Genomic DNA, 14,225 nt, shown 5'->3' on the forward strand with positions numbered 1-14,225 from the left:
TTTAAGTTTTCTTTCAATGAGGATGTTGAATTTTATGTAGCTGACTTCTCCAAACCACTTTGTGGTAGACTCCCACAGGAGCTGAAATGCTTCATTCCCCCAATTCACCACGCTTTCTTTGATAACCTGAAGTATGAGGAACAACCTTCAAGTAAAAGCAGCTCAGGATGTCGAAGACGAAGAGGAGGGCAGGAATACATGGAGAGGCAGAACGTCGTCATGATGAAGAAGAATTTGTTTATAGGCCTAGGGAAGTAACAACAGGCATGGAAGATTTAACAAATGTTGCTAGTTACATTCTGGACAGTGACTATGGCTAAAATTTTACCCTATGTTATTTAAAATGTTCAAAAGTGTAATAGTTACTGCATAATAAAATTATTAATGTGTTCACGTGCACCTTTTTTCTTTCCACTAAACTCGTTCCATATCAAAACAGTATAATTAATTTTAGTTCCATTGTCCACCCAGAATGGTGGTATGAACTTGTGTCATCTTTTGTCTGCAGAACACCTATATTCTATAGTATATCTCTGTAAAGTTAGAATGTTGTGCCATCGAAACAGATTTTCTTATAACCAGGTGAACATCAAAGCCATTTATCTCAAAAATACCTGAATTGCACTTATATCACTTTGCTTATGATTCCCTCATATATGCATCAGCGCCTACTCTCAAAGAACCACGAACACTTGCAAACACACCTGGCTGTTCATGCATTTGGTCACTCGTATGGGACCCACGTTTCTGTAATGTGTGCACCGTAGATAACCCAATTAGTCTGTGCTAGTTCAATTCTTAGACAATACAAAATTTCACAGTTACCCTAAAACGATTGGAAAGGAATAACGAGAAAACTCGAGAGGAAAATAAGAAAAAGGTACAATATGAAAGGAGTCGAAAATACATTACGAAATTTAAAGAAGTTTGTCTATAGCGAGAGGAACTCCCAATACTACTCGAGTTCTTCGCGAAAAAGAGAAATTCTAAAGACAATGTAAGGCGAAGGAGGTAGAACACATTAGGAATCAGGCAGAAAAAACGGATCGCGAAGAGAGTTATTTTAAGAAATTTGGAAGAGACCTCCATCTAGCAGAGCACAGAAAATTTTAATGACTGTATTGGATGACATAATCAGCATGCTCACACATGCCAATTTCTCCAGAAGTAAATTGTTCTAAAATATGAATACTGTAGCACTCACCGTGAACGAAATAATTCAGTGTGTTATTTGCTGGGTTGGTCACGCCGCTTCCGAAGGAAATTACTTCACAATATTACCCTTACAAGACGATATACAAATACAGACACTTTTTTTAAGATTCTCTTGATGATTAAGAATTCACAAGTTCATTCAAGGGATTTGTTTTAAAGAAGCACAGAGTCATGTTGAATAAGTTTTACTTCCGTCGCGAACAGTACATTAGGCACGCATTGAAATAATTGGAAATGGGTATTATTTGATTATTTGTTTGATATTTATTTTATTCGTCTGATTCCGTAGGATCAAATCGTGGAGAAAATCTCGTTGGTCACGAAGCTAGACATTACACTACATTAACATGATAAAAGCTAATTGTATTCGAGCATTGGAGCTTTATTACTTTAAATGAAACAAATGTCCAAAATTCAGTGTTCAGCTGACAATCCGTTGGGTACAACATTCCTTGTTTTTATTTTAATTTCTGAACTCCGTCACAAATTTAACGCTAATCTCGTTTTTAAATACGTGGAGTGGCCGACAGGTAAACTTCAACAATCTTTGCGCCTCCAGGATAAGACGATAAATCCTTGAGAGATGTAAGCGCTGCGCAGCATTAAATTTTGTTGAAATGTGGTAGGAGGCCGTTCTCCGATTGAAATATCAGGTAAGTCTGCCGACGTTTCTCATTCTCTCCGTTTCTTTGTTCGACTGTGAACGTAGACGGGAGAAAACAATTCTTTTTCTCCAACCAAGGCCACATAGGAGGCGCCAAGAGGATGGCGCCAGGAGTCTTCCTCTCCCCTTCTCCCCCTTGTCACTTACTTTCGGATAGGCAGTAGCTCGTGGAAACAATGTTTCTTCTTCTCTCCCCGAACGCTGTTATTCAATGTCAGCACCGAAGGCGTTGGATTTTCACAGGCTTTCTACAGCTAACTCTTAGACTAAACTCAGTTCAGTATTAAATGTCAATAAACAAACAACTTTTTCTAGAACGACGTAATGGTTAATATTATTTCTTCTCTTGAGAATACAGTTCCCAGTACGAGAAGCTAATAAATACAGGGTACCACCGAAAACATTTCAGAAAAAGGAATTTTCAATACATCTCCGCCACTTAATCAACATATTGTATTACTATTATTATCATGTTTGCTTGCTGAAAAAATTCTATCTGATGTTTCCTTGAATTATATCTAACGGCAGTTCAGTGTTAGTGTTGAACATCGTTGGCCTGTTTCTCTGGGGCCTAACTTCGGTACATTTTCCCTCATGTTCGTCCATTTATTTAAAGCTTGAAAAGAAAAGCATTGCTCTTGCTTTTCTCGTCGTCGTCGCCGCTCCGGTGTTGGTGGCTCTGTGTGGCTTTGATTATCTTAATCATTTGGTTACGTATTATTATTGATTTATAATTTTTTGTTAAAAAAATGGTTCAAATAGCTCTGAGCACTATGGGACTTAACAGCGGAGCTCATCAGTCCCCTAGAACTTAGAACTACTTAAACCTAACTAACCTAAGGACATCACAAACATCCATGCCCGAGGCAGGATTCGAACCTGCGACCGTAGCGGTTGCGCGGTTCTAGACTGGAGCGCCTAGATCCGCTCTCCCACCCCGGCCTGCACTTTTTTTTTTCAGTTGCACCTCAAGATGGGACACATGTCCCGAAACAGGTTGTTCTTTTCTTTTTAGAAATAAATAATTTTTACTGCTGTAGCGGATTTTATCATCGATAAATTATTTATTGTTCACTCTCCTGTGAATACGTTTATACCACACACAGTTTTTGCTATAAGACACAAAAACCACATTCTGGCTACTGTGGCTGGAGTTCCTTCACTGGGAGAACTGTGTGTCATCACTTAAGAATTGATATCGTGTGTACTATTCGTTTATCACCTCCTCCTCCGCTTACATTTCCTTTCACTGCAGCTTGACAATGTGTTGGACCTGCGATCGTTCCCGCATTTATCTCGGCAGCAGAGCACACAAAGGCACTAAACAGGTTTTTATAACGAGCGTCTTCTCATGTGGCACACTGCAAACGTCTTATCACTGATTTCTAATCTGCATTCCTCCCATTGTAAATTGGCGATGGCACGTCTAATGAAGACTACAACGTGGGTCCGCAAACGATCTGTTCACTGACCTTAGACGACAAGGGTGAACGACGGCTGTGGATATGTGTACAGGAGAGTAGACGTGCAACCGTTGAGGAACTGAGCGCCCAAATGAACAAAGGGGCTACCAAAGGTATCTACTCGTGACTGCTCAGTGAATGGTGTTGCGTATGGAGCTTCATGTGCCAATGTTAGCTGCTGCTCATCGCTGACGAAGCCAGGAATTTACACGTCAGTACTGCGACTGTACATCGACTGAGTGGCGCTAGGTGACCTTTTCCGACGAATCACATTTTGTGCTCCGTCAGACAGATGGGCGACAACCTGCAAACCGGATGAGGTGGTGTTACGGCCTGGGGAATACACTCGTGGATTTACCTTAGTTGTCATTCTGGAAAGCACAATGGATCAACACAAGTAGGTATCTCTTGTTGATGACGATGTCAACTCCTACATGGAATTTGTTTTTCCACGGCACGATGGCAACTACCGGCAGAATAAAGGAACGTGTTACACACAACTCGCAGTGTACGTGCGTGGTTAGAAGAACATCAGTTAGCAGTGCTCTCTCGGCCACCAGGCCCCCAATTTTAAACCGGATCGAGACTCTGTGGGACCACCTCGGTTCGAGCCATGAACCCTCAACCGAGAAACCTAGCGCAGCTTCCAGAACCTCACTGACTCTGTTCCTGCACGTTCGCAACGGTCTGCGCTGCAAGACGTGATGGTGACTTGGACAAAGATAAACACCGCGATAAATGGGTGTCCGAAAAGATTTTCCTTGATTACATAAATTGATAACTCAGGCTAGAACTAAGACAAAAATATGAAACTTGCGTCGAATTGTTTACAACTATCAAAGTTTTTTTCTGTTCTAGGTTCGCAGTACGTAAGTAGTGGATGAGGTGCAGTGCCCAAGAAGCCCTGTTAACCAATCAGGAGAAGGCACAGTGTGTACTGTGGTACCATGAGACACGATCACCAACCACAGTGCAGAGACACTCTCAGACAACATTTGGAAGGAACCCACCTGATGTCAAGAGCATTAAAGCCTGGTATGAGAAGTTCAGGAACACAGGATCGGTTGCTGACCTTCCGAGGTCGGTTGACCAAGAACCTCAGCAGACAAGGTGGAACTGTAAGGCAGTCTTTTCTCCGAAGTCCGAAGAAATCGGTGCGCAGGGCCTCACGTGAATTACAGATGAAAAAAAGCTCTCGCCTCGACATTTTACACAAACGTTTATTGTTTCGTGCATACAAAGTGCAAATCGTTCAGGCCTTGTTGCCCAATGACAGTACACGTCGAAATGACTTTGCGGTCGAAATGCTATCACGTATTGAGGACGATGATGGTTATCTCAGACGAATTGCCTTTTCCGACGAAGCGACCTTTTTTGTCAGTGGAGTAGTGAATCGCCATAATGTGCGCATTTGGGTTTCACAATACGCTGGCGAGGTCATGGAGTGCACCAGAGGCAGTCCAAAGGTGAATGTTTGGTGCGCGCTTTTGCACGATCGAATTATCGGGCCATTCTTCTTCGCTGAGGCTCCATCACATCTGCAGTGTATCTGGACATGTTGCAACTGTATGCTGTTCCTCAGCTGCTTCAGTATCACCCCGATGTCTTGTTTCAGCAAGACGGTGCACCGCCTCATTGGGGTATGGACGTCCGTGGCTATCTCGATATGACCTTTCCTGGGCGATGGATTGGTCGTGATGGGCCAACGGTTTGGCCTCCAGGCTCTCCTGAGATAACCCCATTAGACTTCTTTTTATGGGGTTATGTCAAGGACAAGCCCTACCGAACACGTGTACAGATCTTGAAACCCTGCACCAACGGATAACAACAGTCGTTGAATCGATCCCTCCAGTGATGTTGGCTAATGTGTGGGCGGAAATTGAATGTCGCCCAGATGTGCTACGTGCTACCAAGGGTGCTCATGTGGAAGTTCACTGATGCGTGAAAAAAACTTTCGTAGTTTGTAAACAATTACACACCAGTTTCATACAAGGTCCGGCAGAAAAACCTCCCCTTTAAGGAAAGCTAATAAAAACAAAACCAAATAAGGTAGAACAATTTTATTTATACTAAATAAAAGTACATATTATGCCATTTTAGAAAATACTCTTATGGTCTTACTTTTTAAATAAAACATCCCTTAAATGGCTTCCTGCACTGTCGACACACTGATTGAGTCTTTCCCTGAAGTTATTCATTACTCTTTGAGTCATTTCAGGTGGAATAGCTTCAACCTCTTGTGTAATTGCTTCTTTCAGGGCTCGTAAAGATTGTGGACGTTGTTCATAAACTTTTGCTTTTAAATAGCCCCAAATAAAGAAATCACAGGGCGTTAAGTCCGGCGATCGTGGGGGCCAGCCAATGTCTCCACGCAACGAGATCACATGTCCAGGAAACATTTCCTTCACCAATGCCAGTGACTGCCGCGCTGTGTGGGCTGTAGCACCATCTTGCTGGAACCACACGTTCTCTATTTCACCAAAAAGCTCCCTTAGTTGCGGTTGGAGAAAGTCGCGGAGCATGGCACAATAGCGTTCACTGTTGACGGTTAAATTCCTGTCATTTTCTTCGAAAAAGTAAGGACCGATCACTCCAGAATTGTAAACAGCACACCATACTGTTACTTTAGGGCTATGAAGTGGTCGTTGATGAAGTTCTTGGGAATTGTGTTCACACCAGTACCTGCAATTTTGGCTGTTCACTGTTCCGGCAAGGTGAAAGTGTGCTTCATCAGAAAAAATCACAATATCGTTGGGACGAATGTTCCGAAGAAGGTCTTGGCACAAACTTACACGGACACCACAGTCTCGTTCACTCAGTTCCTGCGTAGTTACAAGTTTGTAAGGATGCATTTTAAGATCTCGATGCAAGATTCTTCTCACACTTCGATCAGATATCCGTAATGCTGCCGCATGCTTTTTAGCGGATCGTCGAGGAGATTGTTGAACTGAAGCTCTAACTGCATCAACATTTCCGGGGCCTGTTGCAGTCCGTGGTCGTCCAGGTGGTTTCCTTTTTAATGCGGAACCTGTCTCACGAAAGTTAGCAACCCAAGAATAAATTGTTTTCTTATCGGGAACAGGGTCCCGTCGTCCGAGCGCAAAGCGAACGCGAAAAGCACGTTGAGTATTAATAGGCGATTCGCCATTTTGAATAAAATCTTCCACTACGAAGGCACGATGTTCACCAGACCACGCCATGGCGTACACTGAAAACGGCACGTAGGCAGCTACGTAACGACGCGCCCCCCACCACTCTGCTCCTTCTACTGTCCGCTGCACGTTACTTTGTAATCGGGGAGTTTTTTATGCCGGACCCTGTATTTGTATCTTACTTCTAGCCTGAGTTATCAATTTATGTAATCAGAGAAAGACTTTTCGGACACCCTGTATAACTTATGCTAGTCATACCAGCAGGCGGTACTGCTGTATTTGGCCACGAACGAAGTGTCAGTCGTGGTCAGAACAGTGTTTTATGTAAAGGTGACTGCATTATGTTACAGCTAAGTAGATTAGAACTTGAGGAAATTGTTGATGATAGTACGGTGACTGTTTCCAAGGCAGCCGAAGTGACTGGTGTTTCAAGAGGCACTGAATGGAGTATTTATACCGGGCACTGGGAAAGTGGAAAAACATCATCCGTTAACGCATAATCTAGAAGGAAGTGTGTGTCGATTGATCGTTGCAGACGATCATTGCAGAGGATTATGCTGAAAGAGTAAGATGTCGACAGGAGGAAAATCACCGCAGTTGCATTCGAGAATCTATTCAGTACCAAAACAACATGAAGTGAGCTCCATAAGCTGAGGATTGCAGGGCGCCGAAATACGCACATCAGTATTTCAAATGCCTGTAACAGGAAAAGGTGGAGTCTCGTTTCACACTGTTTCCTACTTTTCGCTGAGTTTAAGTCTGTCGTTCGCCGTTCCAAGCCTACGATGCAGAAAGCGTCTGCCGAGAGTGAGTGTGGAAAGGGGGGGGGGGGTGGACGGGATTGATGATTTAGGCAGCCATATCGTGGGTATTCCTTCGGCTCTGAAAGGTCGCATTACTGTCAAGGACTATGTGACCATTTTGGCTGATCGGGTCCATTACATGACACACATTTATTGCCCAATGATGACTGTGTGTCGCAGGGGCATCGGGCCCCTCTTCGCATAGTTTTCATCGTCCAGGACTGGTTTTATGATCACAAGGATGGGTTGACACTTTTCTCCTGGTCACTGTGGTCACTAGATCTCAGAATTATCTTAACCTTAATGGTTTACTTCGGAGAGAAGGGTGCGTGATTGCTATTCTCCTCTATCATCGTTACCTGAAAACGCCAATATTTTGTAGGAAGAATGGTTTAAGATACCATCGTAAACCGCACAGAACCTGTATTTCTCCATTTCGGGAAGACTGGAAGCTGTTTTGAATGCTGACGGCTCTCCTGTGCTGTATTAGGCATGGTAATGTGTTTCATTTGTGGTGTATCATATTCTTATTCACCTCCTCTACGTATGTATTACACTATTCGCTACAGCCGAAGCATATTTATTACTACAGGGGATTGCGAATATGAACCACCTTCGCCTGTATATTGGAATGATGACACTGAAAATTTGTGCCATACCGGTACTCGAACCGGTTTACACGAGTGGTCATCTCAACAGGTTCAGCCATCCGAGCACGAATTACGGCCAGACCCAAACTCCCTTAATATCGTCGTCCATGTGTCGCAACCCGCTCTCGTGCGTCAGGTATATTCCCGTCTAGGAAGGACATATTTATTGAGAATCGGGGCCTGGTATTGGTGAATAAACACGAAATTAAGCAGTACAATGCAATGTGCCTTCGGACATGCATGGTTTAGCGTAGGAACAGATGCTACAGTGACTACAGCTGTCAAGAAATATAGGACACGTAACCACAATTGCAATAAGAACCACATTCGGCAGCATATTGGAATGATGACAGTGAAGTTTGTTCCGGACCAAGACTAGACGCCAGGTTTCCCATTTTACGTAAGCGATCGCCTCAACCACTTCGGCCATCCGAGCGCGAATGACATCCAGACCCAGAATTCCATACTGCATCGTACATCTAATAACATATACATAGTTATTTCCTATTTATTCGTTAATACCAGGCCCTCGACTCTCAACAAATTTTTCCTTCTTGGACGGCATTATACTTAATGCACGAGTGTAGGTTGCGGCACATGGACGACGACATATGGGACTTTGGGTCCGGCCGTGATTCGTGAGCGGATGGCTAAAGCGGTAAAGGCGACCGGTCGCTTAAAGTGCGATATCCGGGTTCGAATCCCAGTCCGGCATAATTTTTCATTGTTGTCTTTCCAGTATATAGCCAAAGAGGATTCATATTCGCAACTGCAAACACAGGTTCTGCATTTCTTGACGTCTGTAGTCGCTGCAGTGCTACATCGTACTTCTCAATAACATAGGCACTGCCATTTCGTATAATTCGCATCGTTCTTAAACCTTTTGTATATAACGTCAATAGTGGAGCGTCAAGGGAGCTGATGAGGGGCAGTCATACAGTTTTAATTACCATCTCATAAATAATGTAATTAATATTTTGTTTGTCTCCACGTGCATGTCTACAGTTCTGGCACACATTCAAATCCCCGCACCCCAGTACCATAGCACGCTGCTGGAGATACAAAATGGCGCAGAAGATCTCCACTTTATCAATGGACTGCGCCGTTGTCTTGGCTTCTTTGGGAGAGTATTACGATAGCGTGAAAGTGAGATTTCAGTGTGTGCAAGGATTGTAGACATGCACTTCCGAGCAAACTAAATCTTAAAAAATTGAGACAAGAGTACTTAACTGCATGGTTCAATGCCTTATAATAAAGATGGAATTCTCACGCAGAGCACCAGCTGTATATATATGAAAACCATTTAAGGCAGCTACTAACTGGCTCAGATTTACCCTACGATAGAGTTATTACAAAGACAGACAGTAAAATTAATCGTAATATTATGAGAACAAAATTCGTGGAAGAGTGAACATCAAACCGTAGCATATGGCCTAGAGGACATGTATCTCCATTCAGAATTTTGTGTATGCTGTCTGAATGAAAAGTAACTCATGCTTTTGTGAAGATCAGTTTATTAGTATAATATGCTCTTCGGCAGGCACTTAGCACATGCAAGCTGTCCTTCAGCTGCACCCGTCTACACCATAAATGACAAAAAATCTTGCGGACGCCATTGACATCTGAACCTTCTAGAAAAGGCTGTAGATGATTTCCATTTTAATCCAGCATCACTCAAAGTCTCAGGAATGCTTGAAGATGGTCTATAGTAACACAGAAACAGGATGTATATAAATAAAACCAATAAATACAACTCATGCTGCTATCGTTACTTATCTTTACTATGTACACAACTCAAAAATGTTTTCGAGCATGACCTCTGCCACTCGCAATCAGAGAAGACCTCAAGAAAGACGTCGATATAAAACATGATATTGGGAGGTTATCGAACCAGTCCCAGCTAGGGAGTGTGCCAGACCAGCAGCTGTGGTTAAAATACCAGTAATCAACGTCTCCTCACGTATGCGCGGTGACAAGAAAAGGGAAATGTACAAATTCATGCTGCGACAAGTTACTTTCAATCTTTGGCGGTGGAAAATACGTTTCTAATATTTATCTCATAATGGTACTTGAATTACGTAACCATTACGGCACCTCACCTCAACCTCTCGATACCAGCAATTTTCTACTGTTTTTCTGTAAAGTAGTTAACATATTTCTGAGAGAACATTCAGATTTGATTTCATTAATGTAGAGGTACTTTGATACATCGATATGTTTGTATTGCAATGATATTATTCTTATGTGAATTCTTTCTTTTGTCACTATGATCTTTGACGTACTTGTAACTCTGGTTTTAGAGCGTGTAAGCGGTTATTAGAGAGACAAGTCTTGGTCGTCATGTTGAAAAGACGCAAATTGTAGTCAGTTTATAAAATGTGAACTTTAACAGTGAGGAAGATATTTTCAGTATGTTTTATATTGTGTAGTGGTGTTTTGTGAGTTACGTGATATTGCAACAAAAGTAATAGAAAAGAGGTCAAACTTAAATTCTGAGTGCTGATTAATTTTTTTACATCACCATTGTGCTAACTTGCAAAAGTTTTATCTTCAAGAATGGTTTATGAAACAACTTTTTAGTATTGCAGAATAACACCTAGGCCTCTTTGCATCCGAGCTTGTAATCATCACCACCTAGGTTTTCGACGATTGAGCCATGAGTTCACAACGAGACCAGCGTGGGAAACACGAAAAGATGAGTGCCTAGTTTATCCATTATTTCATGAAATGACTTTATTATCTGTGCCCTAATGACACCTACCACATAATATAACTTTGTTGTTGCCCGAAAATGCAATATTTAGCAGCGTGAACAACACCACAATCATAATTAATTTTTGACCTCTGTCAGACAAGACTTCACAACTAAATATTTTCCTATGATTATTTAACTGTTTGATATATGAAACTTCGACAGTTATTCGTCATCGGCTCATCTGACTCTCATTTCCAGCCTGCCGATACTCTCCTCTCACTTACCACTGGTTTGAATGTGTTCCTCTCGCGACGCCAGGCTCACTCTGTTAGCGAGTACTCCGCACCCACTAAGAGTGTGACTCTCCTACTACCTGAAAACAAATAACGACCTGTCAGTTTCATCATACTTTATACAATTTATTTGATCATATATGAAATAAAGACCGATTACCTTAATTACGGAATCGTATGGTCAACAATGATGATGATCTTTCGAATAGTATGTCACATGATACACCCTTCGCAACAGAATATGTGAAGCGAAAATGTTCCACCATACCAGACAAGAGAGTCTGGTAAGTGAAATCTGTCGTTCCGTGAGAAGTACACGACTGCATCCCTACGCCTCCCTCCCCATTTCCCACTGACACATGTCCCAATCACAATACAGTTCGGCGCCAACCCTTAATTAATGTTTGAGTGTTTTAAAATAGTCTGGAAGATTCTAGAATGTTAGGGAACATCCCGGAAGATCGCAGACCATTGTGGGTTATTCCAGAACAGTGTAGAACGTTTTGGAATATTCTGGAACGTTGTCGGCCATTCTAAGCCTTTCGGTACCTACCAAATGGTCCTGATTTTTTTATGCGCGCAAAGCCACGGGTAAAAAGCTCATCCTAAATCCCTGGAACGTTTCAATTAAATTTGGTGCACATATTACTTCGAGTCTGGAAAGAAATACACTACTATCCACTGTAATTGCTATACCATTAAGATAACGTGCCACAGACGCGAAATTTAACCTACAGGAAGAAGATGCTGTGATATGCAAATGATTAGCATTTCAGAGCATTCACGCAAGGTTGGCACCGGTGGCGACACCTACAAAGTGCTGACACGAGGAGAGTTTCGAACCGTTTTCTCATACATAAGCAGCAGTTGACCGGCGTTGCCTGGTGAAACGTTGTTGCGATGCCTCGTGTAAGTGGAGAAATGGATACCATCACGTTTCCGACTATGATAAAGGTCGGATTGTAGCCTACCGTGATTGTGGTTTATCGTATCGCGACATTACTGCTCGCGTTGGTCGAGATCCAATGATTGTTAGCAGAATAAGGAATCGGTGGGTTCAGGAGGGTAATACGGAACGCCATGCTGGTTCCCAACGGCCTCGTATCACTAGCAGTCGAGATGACAGGCATCTTATCCGCATGGCTGTAACGGATCGTGCAGCCACGTCTCGATCCCTTAATCAAGATATGGGTACGTTTACAAGACAACAACCATCTGCACGAACAGCTCGACGACGTCGGACACCATGGCTACAGTTACCCTTGACGCTGCATCACAGACAGGAGCACCTGCGATGGTGCACTCAACGACGTACCTGGGTGCACGTATGGCAAAACGACATTTTTTTCGGATAACTCCAGGTTCTGTTTACAGCATCATGATCGTCGCTTCCGTGTTTGGCGACATCGCGGTGAACGCACATCGGAAGCGCGTATTCGTCATCGCCATACTGGCGTGTCATCTGGCGTGATGGTATGGGGTGCCATTGGTTACACGTCTCGGTCACCTTTTGTTCGCATTGACGGCACTTTGAACAGTGGACGTTACATTTCAAATGTGTTACGACCCGTGGCTCTACCCTTCATTGGATCCCTGCGAAACCCTACATTTCAGCAGGATAGTGCACGGCCGCATGTTGCAGGTCCTGTACGGGCCTTTCTAGATATAGAAATGTTCGACTGCTGCCATGGCTAGCACTTTCTCCAGATCTCTCACCAATTGAAAACGTCTCGTCAATGGTGGCCGAGCAACTGGCTCGTTACAATACGCCAGTCACTACTCTTGATGAACTGTGGTATCGTGTTGAAGCTGCAGGGTCAGCTGTACCTGTACACGCAGTCCAAGCTCTGTTTAGCTGGCCGCGGTGGTCTAGCGGTTCTGGCGCTGCTGTCCGGAACCGCGGGACTGCTACGGTCGCAGGTTCGAATCCTGCCTCGGGTATGGGTGTGTGTGATGTCCTTAGGTTAGTTAGGTTTAAGTAGTTCTAAGTTCTAGGGGACTTATGACCTCAGATGTTGAGTCCCATAGTGCTCAGAGCCATTTGAACCATTTTTTTCCAAGCTCTGTTTGACTCAATGCCCAGGCGTATCAAGGCCGTTATTACGGCCAGAGGTTGTCGTTCTGGGTACTGATTTCTCAGGATCTATGCACCCAAATTGCATGAAAATGTAATCACATGTCAGTTCTAGTATAATATATTTGTCCAATGAATACCCGTTTATCATCTGCATTTCTTCTTGGTGTAGCAATTCTAACGGCCAGTAGTGTACTTTAAGGGTAAGAACCACCAGCCTCTTATTAGGGTTAACGTGGAGAGAGAGAACGGAGGACGAGGAGATGGTCAGAAAGCGAGTGGAAGGAGAAAATACGCACAATACGCACAGATAGGAGGAGGCGGTGGACACGAATAGCGAGGGGGGGAGGTTAATAGAGAGAGAATGGAAAGAGAAGGAGTTGGGCAGTGTGAGGGGAGGGGAGGAGGTTGACTTAGAACAGAAAGGGGAGGAGATGAATAGGGAGAGGGGGGGGGGAGGAGATGAACAGAGAGAAGGTGAGAAGTAGATGGATGGGGAGAGGGTGAGATGATGATTGCTTTTTAGATGTACGGATTGAACAATATAGGTGGAAGACTACAACCTTGTCTTACACTCTTTCTAATCCAAGCACATAGTTCTTGTCTACCATTCTCACTGTTCCGTCTTCGTTCTTGCACATACTGTATTCCGTCCTTCACTAAATCTTATTCCTATTTTTCTCAGAATTTCGAATACGTTGCACCAATTCCCACTGTCAAATGCTTTTTCCAGGTCTAAAAATCCTATGAACGTGTCTTGCTTCTATCATCCACCGCAACGTTACAATGTCTCTCTGCTACTCTCGTCTTTTCGGAGGCCAAAGAGATCGCCTTGTAACATATCTTAGATTTCATTTTCCATTATTCTGTGTATAAGTCTTGTCAGCAACTTCAATTTATGGTTGTCTACCTGATTCTACGATATTTCTTGCACTTATCTGCTGTCTTCGTGATTGTGTCGATGATATTTTTCGCGAAGTCTCATAGTATGTCTCCACACTCGAATAGTCTATGCATCAGCTTGAATAGTCGCTTAGTTGCCACTTCCCCGCCAATGATCTTAGAATTTCTGATGGATTGCTGTCTATTCCTTCTGCCTTACTTCAAGTCATCTAGAGCCCTTACAAATCTTTGCTCTAGTACTGGATCCTTCGTGTCTTCCTGAAAGAAGTCTTCAGAGTAATCATCCCACATATCTGCTCTCTCCTCTGCGTTG

At 43.2% G+C, this 14,225-nt stretch overlaps 1 protein-coding gene across 4 annotated transcripts in view; it reads right to left on the reverse strand.

The window, feature by feature from the left end:
• Positions 1 to 14,225, reverse strand: part of LOC126091870 (parathyroid hormone/parathyroid hormone-related peptide receptor-like) — a 509,713-nt gene that overhangs the window by 288,402 nt on the left and 207,086 nt on the right. For all 4 annotated transcript variants that reach the window (XM_049907163.1, XM_049907181.1, XM_049907197.1 and 1 more), the window contains one exon: positions 10,927 to 11,015. The gene's annotated coding sequence lies outside the window, so the exon portion shown is untranslated. The remainder of the gene's footprint in view (positions 1 to 10,926; positions 11,016 to 14,225) is intronic.

The sequence above is a fragment of the Schistocerca cancellata genome, chromosome 1, assembly GCF_023864275.1.
Source record: "Schistocerca cancellata isolate TAMUIC-IGC-003103 chromosome 1, iqSchCanc2.1, whole genome shotgun sequence".
Lineage (NCBI taxonomy): Eukaryota > Metazoa > Arthropoda > Insecta > Orthoptera > Acrididae > Schistocerca > Schistocerca cancellata.